Source organism: Nothoprocta perdicaria, unplaced genomic scaffold (genome assembly GCF_003342845.1).
Source record: "Nothoprocta perdicaria isolate Ctin4 unplaced genomic scaffold, notPer1 scaffold_9, whole genome shotgun sequence".
NCBI classification, from domain to species: Eukaryota; Metazoa; Chordata; class Aves; order Tinamiformes; family Tinamidae; genus Nothoprocta; species Nothoprocta perdicaria.
Window position 1 is genome coordinate 708,859 of NW_020456198.1, and position 12,573 is coordinate 721,431.

The 12,573-nt window shown below is 43.5% G+C and overlaps 1 long non-coding RNA gene across 5 annotated transcripts in view; it reads right to left on the reverse strand.

The window, feature by feature from the left end:
* LOC112958742 overlaps nt 1–4,496 on the reverse strand; it is a 52,689-nt gene extending 48,193 nt beyond the window's left edge. For 4 of the 5 annotated variants that reach the window (XR_003251487.1, XR_003251485.1, XR_003251488.1 and 1 more), the window contains exon 1: nt 4,258–4,425. This is a non-coding gene — a long non-coding RNA (uncharacterized LOC112958742). Of the gene's footprint in view, nt 1–4,257; nt 4,426–4,467 lie in introns of those variants that run through there. The other variant, XR_003251489.1, reaches the window with a different exon arrangement.
* Nucleotides 4,497–12,573: the final 8,077 nt, after the last annotated feature.

Below are 12,573 nucleotides of genomic sequence, written 5' to 3' on the forward strand. Positions count from 1 at the left end.
AGCTTCTGGCTGCCTCCCCCTCTGGCCTTTCCCAGCCAAAAGAAATTGAAAGCGAGTATTTCAGAGGGCTTAGATCATGTATGTTCAGCTTGAAACACCTCTTAAGAAAAGTATCTACCTTCCAGAAATCAGAAACTTTAGCAGCTTTCTTCAGGCACTAATCACTTCAGAAAATCAAGTCTGACACACAATGATGTATGAAACATTAGACACTGTCCTGGCAGTATTAAGAACTCCTTCAAGCTAAGTCTTTACATTTGTGTTTAACTTAACTGCACATTCCTAAGTGCTTTGCTGGAGCCAGGCCTGCCCAAGCACAGTCAACTAACAACTCTGCATGAAATACTAGAAATCTCACAGAGGACTTAAAGGAAAAGTTGAGAAGCAAACTAGAAGCATTCGTACCAGCTACCAAGATACAGCCACTCTCCTTTCTTTATCACCTAGCAGTTAGTTTCCACCCTGCATGCTGTGTCCTTACCAGCACTGGGGTGCTGTTGTCACAGATGGGCTCTCCAAAGGGCTCCAGCAAGGAAGAGCAGAGGGCAGCTCCCCACGCAGGTATGGGGACACCAGCCAGCCCAGCAAGCCAGGACATGAGACGGGACAGGAGCTCTCCCCACAGTCAGGACAACATGCCAGGCTCCTCGGCGCTTATAGCAGACCCAGCCTTATAGGCACTATCACATATAGAGTCTCACAGTCTTTACACTGCAGCTACCAGGACACTGATTCCAGTAGGAAAATATGCACTGATATGTTTACACTCCGTTTAGCTGCCAAACTGTTTCAAAAAGGGGAAGAACATTTGAGGCCTAACCACTAAAATTAATGGCTTTGTAGAGAGCCTGTGATACCTTGGCCACAAAAACTGAGTGATTCATAGCAACAAATCAATATTTCGGTAATTATAACTGCTTTTGAAAATAAAACAGCAGCTGATGAGGGTGGTCCTGTTCCCCTTAAACACATTAAAAAGTCATTACTTCAAGAACTCATTACATCAACACAGCATTTCTTAAAGGGCCAGCATTAGGCAACACTGACAGGCTCTCAGGGTGCTGGTGCTCCATCACGGTCACTTCCTGAGCAGCCCGATTCCTTCGCACGACACTAGAAACACTTGGCTCCCCCAGCCCGTGTTCAAAAGTTCTTGCTGCTGTCACTGGCAGAGTCCTGCTCAGCTTGCTGGCGAAATCAGACAACTTGCATGTACAAGTAGCAGCACATTTTCTCCTTTGGGTCTAAATTTAAAGCAGACTACATATTTTAGAGGTACTAATTTAAATGAGATATTTCAGTGTAACATGGGAGTTGCTCCGAGTTTTCATCCTGATCCTTCTAGCTTCATTAATCAACTCAGCCTTGCCAAAGCATATTATGGAAAGATGGCTGTAGCCTCTGTGGTTATGGCATAATCATAGCTCAAAGATGAATATTTACAAGCCTGTCTCCTCCTTAAACAAGGAGGGAAGAAACCAAAATCTCCAGCAGTTGCACAACACTGCAATTAGCTCTTTCAGCACCAGGAGCATACTTGCACTAAAAAGAAGGCAAAGCAAGAGAACAGCAACAGGAAAACAGGGAAAAGTGCAAGAAAGTAAACCATCAGACTCCCTGGGGCACACGTTTCAGCTAGGAGAAGATTGCAGGACTGTTGTTGCTGCTCTGAACAGAGCAGAGCACCCGTGCATTACAGCAAGCCATAAATACAAGCTATAAATCAGAAGTCTCCTCCTAAACTTGAGGGAGGACCCTCTGGCACCCACAAGAGGCACCTCATTCATTTGGCCATGCTCAGCCCATACCCACTCATCTTAGATGCCATCAGTGCCCAGCACTGCCCACTGCAAGCCTTGCTCAGCCTTTCTGTGCTCCCTCTATTAGAGGACACTTGGGCCCTCTAATCATGTCTGACTTGTCCTACCAATTAGGCTGAAAATATGTCTTACTGTCATCTCATTAGCTGTATGTAGAGCACAGCTAACACAGCACTTCAGTTTGAAAAGGTTTCTTGGTAGCTTGTTTCCTTCTTTCTCTCTCACACAAGGGAAGGTAGCTACAAGACACTGCACAGCAGAGTATTTTACCTTATGTAACACCTTTTATTTCTGCTACAGCAACAGGATCCCAACTCCATACTGAATCTTTGAGGAGAAAACAGCTTGTGTGGTTATGCTACACAAAAACCACCACATGTGGCCAAATGCCTCTTCAGATCTGTCTGGCAGTATCTTTCCCCTTTCAACACTCCCACATACTCCAGTTTTTGGATGCCATAGCTCTAGCTTCTTTGCTGAGGCTGGAGAAGCTGAAGCAGTTTTTGCACCTCTTTTTATTCAATATTTATCCGATTTGATCATCGCAAGGGCTAAGGCTTAATCCACTGATGAATATACCCTCTGTAGATTTTCAGAAGTAGCTCATCAAATTTCTCCTAAATAAGGTATGAAGAGTGTTGGGGAAATAGCGGCAAGTCATTCCAAGAAGCCATTTGAATGCTTGTTGGATAAGAAGCTTTCGTCAGCCGAATAATATTTTCACCAAGCTTAATCAGCGGTAGATTGACAGAGTGTAATGACACCCATATTCTGTTAAGCTTTAGCAAAACCCAAGGCAGCGGGCCACACTCCTACCATTCTCCCATGCTGTTTTACAGAACCATTCAAGTTAAGTATTTATACTTATGTTGCACTTTTATGCCTAAACCCAAAAGTGTCCTTAAGATGATGATTCTCTGGCAAATTCTGCAGCCTTCCAGCACCTCACAGTCTAATCCCAGACACAAATTCATCTTAGCAAGCAATACTAGTTTTTGCAACAGACCCTCAAGTACTGTTCACTGCAAGCAGAATTCAAGATGTGTGAACCACGATCTGATGTTTTTTCCCCTCCTTAGGTATTAATCAATTGCAACAACACTGACCCCAAACTTAACAGACAGAGCAAGAGCATCTGGGCTCATCAGCTCCAGACCTATTGCCCAGAAGGACTACTGTTCTGTGCCATAGGCAGATATGCATGAAAGCACATGTGAAGGTGCATGATCTTCAGCTATGTAAGTTTGCTTTCCAAAAGAATAAAAGCAAGTTACAGCTCCTCTTTTTGCTCCCCACTTATCTTAAGTCCACATTTGCGGCAAGAGAGCCTCAAGTGAAGTCTGCACTTTAGCTGAAAGCAGCAAGAGGGCTGTAAGCAGTGGGCTGGCTTGCCACCTCCCCTTTGTCACGTTCAGGGCCACGTATCTTTCTTCTGAACTAAGTTACCTGCTAATTTCTATCCATTTTGCTCTCCTTCTCTCAAGGGAGATCTCACAGTAACCATAAGCCAGGTAGCAGAGACAAAACCTTGCCAGTTTCTGGGTGTTGCAGCAAACATCAGTGCTGTGATGGTACCTGCCACCTGTTCTGGCACCAGCCCCTGCCTGGCCCTTTGTACCAGATCCCTTGCACATCTGTGGAATATTTTCTTTTAAACAAATTTAACCTTTCAAGAACAAGCACGTGATGCTTCTGCGTGCACTGTTCGTGTCCTCCAAGCCAGCCACCTGTGAGCAGAGGCCCTCGGGGGAAGGATAGGCCACGGACACTCAGCGACATTAAGTCTAAACCTTCCTTAAATAAATCACCTCCTTCTGGATCAGTCCTTTCCATTCACAACATCACCCATCTGGGAATGAAGAACTACTACAAAGTTGACAATAATGTTTTTATAGAGATTAGAGGTTAAGAGTTTTCTAATGAGAGTGCCCAGATTTAAGCATTCCAGTACAGTTCAGCAGAAAAAGAGGAAAATGGTTCTGCCCATTTTCCCTAGAGAGAAATATTAGTTTCCACGGAATTTTACAAAGTACTTCACCCCCAATATTGTATTGGCTTGAGACCAAGAACAACCAGATTCCAGCCTGTACCAACAACAGATTCTGAACCCTAAACTCAGAAACTGCTAGTTTGAATGTTGCTGGAAGAAAGGGAAGAGCTCCTATTAGAAGCACTTCTGAGGCAAAAAAAACATTCGGCTATCAAATCTTAGATTTATCCCATTACTCTCTGCTAAAGGAACTTTTTTTTTTAAAAACATTAATTATCAAGTTTCTCTCACACTCCTAGGTCTGTAAGGAGGCCTTTTGCACAACAAGAACCAAAGCTACACAAGCAGAAGGCTAGAGTCTAGAGGTCTTGTAGATGCTCCTAGTTTTCAGTCTCAATGCTACCCATCAACATCAGCATCCCACAGCCTGTCAAGCCTCCTACTCACCCATCCCAGGACACAATCTGCAAACAGTCCTCCAACAGCCTTTCAGTCGCTGAGGCTACAGCAGAGGCCCCAAGGAAATGAGCCTTCAGTGGAGGAAGGCAGGACCCAACAGGTCCCCTGCATTCAACCCCAGCCAGACCTGCAAGGAGGCAGCCTCATAGGAGCTCCTGCCTAGAGCCACTCTCCCCTCTATGCAGAAGCCCAAGCCACCTCTTTTCCTTTGGCTAACAGGAATGGGAGGGCCAGGTGTCTTTGAGCTAGGTCAGCATCTAGAAGGTTGCACTGCCCCACCCTCCCCTCAGAGGAGAACAATGCCCGGCCAGGCCCTGTTCGGCCAGTGCCTAATAACGGCCTGCAGCTGTGTGGGCCCCACACCTGTGCTGGGTGCTGCATGGCCCACGGTGGCCCCCGCCTGCTCAAAGCCTCGCTGCGTTTCTCTACGCTCGGCCAAGAACAGCAGGACAAAAGAGTTGTTTTCCGGCACAGTCCTATGTGAGATTTTGGTTTGCTGAAATTACTGCAGCGCCGCATTGGTTCTGGTTCCCCTTTGGCCAGCACCTACCCCTGAGGACACTGCACAGTCTGGCGTTCCCTCTCTCCAGGGCATGGTGGCCGCTTGCTTTGACGTTTTCAGGACTTCTGTTTCCATGAAAAAAAATGTTAGCTTTCCACATTTCTGAGTGAAATGCTCAAATACTGTGCTCTTTGCAGGCAGGACCTTCAGAGTTTGAAACAGGGTTAACTTTTCCCTTTGTGCCAGCACCCGTGCCAGTACTGGAGGGTTTGCCACAACAACATGGTTTCAGAATTACAAAGCTTGAAAAAAATTACCTGTGCAGCTTTGCAAAGTGCATGTGAATGCACTGAAATCTGCTCGGTATTGGTGCATAATTTAAATGATGCCACAAAATACCAAGCTGTAAGTGAAGTCCAGCAGCAAAGCTCAGCACAGTCACTGCTGCCAAAGCTGGAACTCCAAGTATCCGACTGGTCACAGGCCACAGCAGTTTCCTGTTCATTTTGATCCCATCCGTTATTCCTCTTTTACCTCAGAAGAAATCATCCAGAAAACAGATCCTGAGGCCGACCAGTTATTTCGAAAAATTAGCCCAGAATCTTGGCAGGCTCTGTCTGCCCTACAGGACAGAAGGCAACTTATGAAATGTGTATGTTCCTTCTCTTAAACAACTTTCTTTAAAACCTTCCAGGTTTCTTCAGCTAAATTGGAGACTAAAATACGTGTGGAAAAAATAAGATAAGAATCTGCTGGAATCAGGTATTTTTTCAGTGCTGCTGTTTTAGAACAAAAAATGTATAAAGTGAACAAAGTAATTGACATAAGCTGGAAGTCAGAGCAGCTTTTCAAAATAGCGCTGAGTCCTTCCCTTATTGTTACATTTCCTGATTGACTTTTTAGTCAACTATAGACAATAGCTCATTTATGAGATAAACTGAAATACAAAATATTAATTACTAATATTATTTAAATTTCCAGATTTCCAATATCAGCATGAACTGGATTAGCTCTACTTTGAAAAGTAATACTGAATGAAGTTCCTAAGGAAGACACATTTTTTTTTTTTCAAGGAGAAGAGCATTAAGCAGTCAGGGTTTGTTTCTGTTTCTCTGGAAATCTCCTCTGGAATCCTGTGATCATTCGGTGACCATTTCTTGACCCAAATCTAAGGGAGGTTCAGGATGGCACCTGAACTTATCTTACTCCATCCTCCTTTCCTTGAGTTACAAGAACTACAAAAGTGGTGACTTTAAAGCAGCTTAATGAAACAACCCGACCACATTTGCTAATGGGCCACTTCATAGCTTTCAGCAAGGGCATGTTATTACACTCCTTAATCCACCCGCAAATTGAGGATGATTTTAACTTGCTTTCAGCAACAAGATATGTATGCACAACCTGCAGTATCTGACAAGCCAGCCACTCACGCATGATGGATCGGCATCCGACTGCGGCTGCGTTGCAGTCACAATAATATGACAAATTCTCCTGGTCGTGCCTCAGCTTTTGTTGGCTGTTAACACAAAACAGGTGTAAACGGAACAGAAAATCACAGACGTCATGTGGACATTGGAGAAGATGCCTGGGAACAAAGGGCTAAGGAAAAGGGTCCCTAGAGCCCTGCATGGAGCAGCTCTGGCCGCCCACAGCCCCACGCCACCTCCAGCACATAGCCTCTCCTGGGGCAGTTCCTTCCAACCGCTCACGTTACAATGTTAGCTGGGTTACACTAGAGCTCGGCTCTGTTATTCTTTAGCAGGTTATAAGAAAACAACCCAGGATAAACCTTTCCCCTTCCCCAATACAAAGGCCTATGGGCAAGAGGTCAGCACATTTGTTGGTCGATTATTTGTCAGAGCCTTAAACTGTACCTTTTTTTTTTATTAATTAAAATCCCACTTGGTACTGAAATGGGATCTGTCCTTTTGAAAGATTCTGCCTTCACTTCAGCACTCCTGAACTGCTGTAGTCCTGAACTGAAGGCCTTGGTGGTTGGCAGGAACCAGTTGGGACAAAGCTTGGTGAGACTGCTGGAACTCATTCAACTCCGTACCAAAATATGCACTTACTACACGGGGATCCTGCCTTTAGTTCTTCTTTCTGAGGCTTGATCCACGATCTATACTGTTTTCTGAACATCAGAGCTTTTCTGCAGCCACATCTTTCCTATTTTTGCTCTCAGGCCTGGGCACAAAATGTTTTCAAATAGAGTCCACATGTACTCTAAAAAACTGAACTCAAATTTCATTTTACAGAACTCAAGCAACTGTGTTTGGTAATTTCCTCCCCCTTAGATCTATCCATCTGAGTGTTTGGATTTTTTTTGGTTTTAAATACCAGACATGTACTTACCGCATTTTAATTTTCTGTTGTGGTCTCACTTCAAGTTTTGACGTTTTGTGAAAAGCTTCAACACCAATTAGTCAAAACATGATGACGTTTTGGTTTGCAGTTTAATCCATAGCAGAACATAGACCAAAGCAGTTTCCTTCCAGTGAACACAGACTTTCTAATTACGCTCCCTAATCACAAGAGAATACAAGCCTTTGGGTGGCAGAGTGTGGCTCCACATTCCGGGGCTGCCGTCATGGCTGTGACCTGATGTTCCCCGAGAGCAAGCGAGAGCTTCCCCGCGAGCAGCTGGGCGCCAGGCCTGCCCGGGGAGCAGGCCGCTGCAGCCCGCGCCGCAGCGGAGAAGCTCCTCCCAGGCTTCTCATTAACTCTGCCTCATCTGCATTTTGTCTCCTCTGTCTCCTCAACTGACTTGCTCAGTGTTAAGAAGCACATGCATGTGCTGGCATGATACTGGACATCCAGGCACTGAGAGCTGTGCTGTAAGGCTGCATCTTAAATCCATGGCCAAAGGAACACAGGGTTAGTTTAGGTAGCTCCTGATGCTGAGGTGCTCCACAGCTCCCACTGGGAACTCGCGAGCCCAGGGGGAGCATCTACCCAACGCCACCTCTTCTCCTGTCTTCCTATCATGGGTACTCCCCGTGTCATTCCAGCTCCACGTACCTCTCCTAACCAGAATGCAAACACTGTCAGTAAGGTATTTCTCCATCTTCTTAGGAATATAGGGAATACAGACCTTCATCACTAAGCCCTTTTATGTCCAGTGTCACAGTCAAAATTTCCAACAGCAGAACGGAACTGTGCAGCTGCCTCAGATACAACTACGTTAATACAGAGGTAAAAACTGGGTTTATACCTACATCTCCAGAGAGATGCTTGAACATCTGCTGCATTAACCTGGAAGAACTGCTGTATTTTGTAAAAGGAGGTATATATGGGCAAACAATTTGGACTACATATATAGAGGAAAAACCTATTTGAGTATAGAAAAATATCCTAAAACTTCCACAGAGAAAAAGAGATGTTATGAAGCCTGGCTTATTTATCCCATAATATTATTAGACTCCACAAACATTATCTCTGTGACAATATGTAATTACTTGGCCTCCCTTAGATCAACATAAAACTGTCAAATTATCAGTAAAAGTGAAACAATACAATTTAGCTGTTTTTGCTTCTGTAGTAAACATTTCCAGAGATGACACTTTTCTTGACAATTTGGTAAGCTAATAGACCATTTAAACTAAGTATTACTGAGCAGAGAAATGAATCTTTCAGATATAGATAGATATAGCACGCGACAAGAAAGGTGGTTGCTGCATATAGGATTGCAAGGTGAACACATGGAACAAGCCAGCACCCTAAAAATAACCGTACTGGCAAATGACTACTGTGACCTCATTCATCTCCTGAGACACGCAGGAGCTTAAAATTTTGCCTCAATCCAAGCTTGTCTGAGTCATATGAAGGTTCTGAGTCAAGCCAGAGTGAACGACTGGAATAACAAGGCCATTATCAAGCAGATGGATCAGACTTGCACTCTAATGACACAGCACTCACTACCATTATCATTAAAGGCTTCTGCCTGAGTTTAAGTATTCATGTAACTGCAGTCTGACTCTTAAATTAAGAAAACACTCTTTCTTTACCTCTGTTTATTTCCTCACACTTTGATAACGTTGTATCTGTGTTGAATAAACACAGATATTCACAACTCAATTGCAGATTTTCATATAATAGTTAAAGCAGCTCAGTTTTCCAGCAACCAGGGCACCAATGAAATCCTGCTCCTGACAATGGCTCATTATATATCTCATGTCAGGGGATGACCAGCAGGGAAGTCCAGTTTTCAGTGACAACACTGTGTTAGCCAGGGACAGAGGAGCTTTCTGCAAGCCCATTTTCCAGATGCTCTGCACCATCAGCCAGCAGCAGCAACGATGCTCAGGCCAACCGTGTAACACTGGGCGATGCAAACCATGCCGGCAGGACGAGGCGGTGTGAGACGCGGAGCTCACACCTTTAACAGTGACACAAGGCAAGGGCAATTCCACAAAAACTACAGAACTCATCAAAACTCAGCTCTCCTCTATATATGGTAACTAACCACTGCCCAAAACACCCAGAACTGCTATGAATAGTGCCCATGAGGTTGCTGCAAGGTACCTGTGTCAATGTTGCCCAGAAAGATCCCTACGAGAGGGTACACAAAGCATAGCGAGGCCGGTTTAACTTTGTGTCTTTAGTAAAGGTGCAAGATAGGCAACAGATGAAGCTTGAATTCCAGCACTGTAGTATAATCACCCAAGTGAATATGAGAATGCAGACATGTATGGTTTTCAACCTGTTATAATGTATAAGGGGGACCTCAGCTCTCCCTGAAGCCAAACAGAATTATCTTAATGCGACACAGCAGGATGCACAGACCGGACCCCACGTGTCCACAGCAGAGCTCCACCGGGCATAGCAGGGACGTCCAAGTTCTGCTCGAGAAACCTGCACCTGTGAAATCATTCCACAATACACTTTATAGGAGAGAACGTGTTATGCTGGCTCTGCCTAGTTAGCAGGGAAGAGCTATATTAAAAGCAAATATCAAGAATAAATGCAGAGTAAATATCTGTGATCAGAAAATCACTATGTGATTCAGATTCAGTCCCAAGATTTGATTCACTATTCTCACTCTTTGACTATTCAAACTATTCCAGCATCACTGCATATCCTTGCCATAATCAGTAAACAAGTACGTATTGCAACACACAAAATAAATGCTGTCTGCATTCAAGGAGAGCTTTAAAACACCAATTTCAAGTGGGTGTAATACATGAATTGCAAGCCATAAGCATGTCTTTTATCCATAATACCATTCAAGTGCTTCCCTTCAAGTACTTAATGCTGTTATATACAGTCAGCAGCTGCCTGATAGTTAAATGTTTCTGTTTATTTTACAAATCTCGATTTTTATGCTTCTACAATACGTCTCAGAAAACTGAATTACCCCCAAATTGTCACTGTAAAGGAAATGGCCCTGAAAATATAAAAAGAAAAAGAAAGAAAAAAAAGAAACAAAGATGGTTAGCTTTGAGTTTGAATAATTAAAACAAAATTACTGACTTGAAACCTTGTTCCTACTCACCCCCAAATACCTTTTTACTGACTGTTCATGCTTCCCATAAAATTGGATCTCCTGCAATTCATATACTGCTTTTATTAAAAAAACACATAGGTTTTAATTATGCTATTACATAGCATTTGCTGTGGATCACGAATGTACACATAAATTTTTCTTCAGTTGACTTCAGGATGAGATGACAAGATGCTTGACAGATGCAACTGTTGAATACAGTGACCTTTTCCAGTAGATGCTCATTCAGCACAAGCACGTGACAGCAGCTTTAAAGAAGCTCTTGAGTTTCAGGGGTTGGTCAAAATTCAAATGATAACTTTTGAGGGAAGGGCTTTGTTTATGAGGGGAGCAAAGATTCAGGAGGAATTCTGAAAGATTCTGAGTTGGTTTCCTTTTGCAAAAAGCCAAAACTTTTTGCAAATGACAGATATTTCTTAAAAGATTTTTTTTCTAACTGTTTTTCCTTCAAAACAGCACGCCAACACAATTTGCTAAAGCCAAATATGCACGTTGCGTTTTCTTAAACATATTCCAAAGCAACAGTGTTGGATCAGGACATATCTTGACTACTTCAGTTACTTGCTAACATGTATCAGCAATTACATAATCACCTAGCTGAAACTATTAGACTGCAGCTAACAAAATACCGCTTAACTCCTCTTTACTCTGAATATGTAAATTATTAACTGGTTACAGTTTTACACAGTCATTTGGATAAATGACTGCTCTTGCTGTTCACCACTGCTCCTCTTCCACGTGCCCATCAATCATCTCTTCTTGGTGATGCCCAAACTGTATTTCACTCTAGCACTGTTTGCAGAAATTGGAAGCTCTAGTGAAGGAACTAATGGAAGTGCATGGAGCAGGTAGAGCCCCTCTGTGATGCTGCCTTTGAGCTGTGTAACTGGCTTTTTTGGCGCTTTTGGAAGTCTCTATGAAAAGTACCCAAAGCAAAACACTGCTCCTGTGCAGAAAGACCAGTGACTGTAAATAAGGAGTCAGGAATCAATCTCAAGCATTTTGCACATTTGCTCTCATAAATAAGGATGGCCAGCCCTATGGAGATAGGGGATTAGTGGGCATGATGCTTTTCACTAGGCATAAAGCGAGTTTTGATCTTGTTAGACATCACAAGTCTGCTTTATCTATAGCTTTAAAAAGACCTAGCTGCTACGTGCCTGTGTTTGGAGCGACGGCATGATGAGAGACGAAGCAGGGAAGGAAAAGCCTGGCGAGTGTCAGCAGCCGCGTGACGCGCCCGGAGCACCAGCACATTCCAGCTCCGGGGAAGCTGAGAGCTCCCACTGCTGCGGCAGGAAAGATCCGTTATAGGAATGCATACTGGAGACATGGGAAACATGCTGGTTTTTCAGCTCTACATGTTCTAAAATTGCAAATGAACTCACCACAAAGAATTGCCAGAAATCAGAAATATGGCCTATCTTTTGTTTCTTTAATAGAATTCATTTCGTTTCTCCTTTGCTTTCCATCAATCATTTGCAATGCATTTTCAAGACTTTTCCAGCCACTCTGCAGATTAGAAATGTTTCTCTTGCTAAATCTCCTCAACTATCTTCATCCTAGAAACTGAGACTTTAAGAAAACACAGTCTCAAATGCTCAAAAGGTATTTGAATGACTAATCCCCCTTGGTTTCTATGTGTGTGAAATGTTTAAAGAAGTTTGAGACCTGTAGCCAAACATGTAACTCACTAAAAATATGTATGTGTGATGCAGATGCCTCGAGTTACTCCTCTGCCCGAGTTCAGACCAAGGTAGCACCCCTATCTCTGTGTTCCTTTCTGAGTGCTCTGCCAGACTGAAGAGAGGTGATTCTTTACATTGGCTGCCTCCTGATCTTTTCCTCATGCAGCTTTGAATCTTTTGCAAGCCACCTCCCTCATTTCACTGAGGAGACTGGGAAAAAGAGATGCTCACATGTGTGTGAAGTCACATCTGCAGCCAGCTCTCCGGTATTCAACCCTCTCATTCGGCTGTAGGGAAGAAGCAGGCCTTGATTGCAGAGCACTTTGAAGTTTAATGGTGATTTGAACATGTGCTGAAAGACAGTGTCACTACCACAATTGTATCAAAAGTGAAGATGATTATCTATTGAAAGGAAGTCTGCTTATATGTTTACTTCCACTGCTGTTAATACATGGGGAAAGGAGAGGGAAATTAACATATGAAAATGCCAGATGTGACTAATAGCTATGAGCTGTGAGGCAGGGTTGGGCTCAGATCAAATGCTTCTGTTAATCTGGAATAAGTCTGATGTTGTCTTAGAGTTACTTAGGCCCTCATAGTAAAATGGTTTA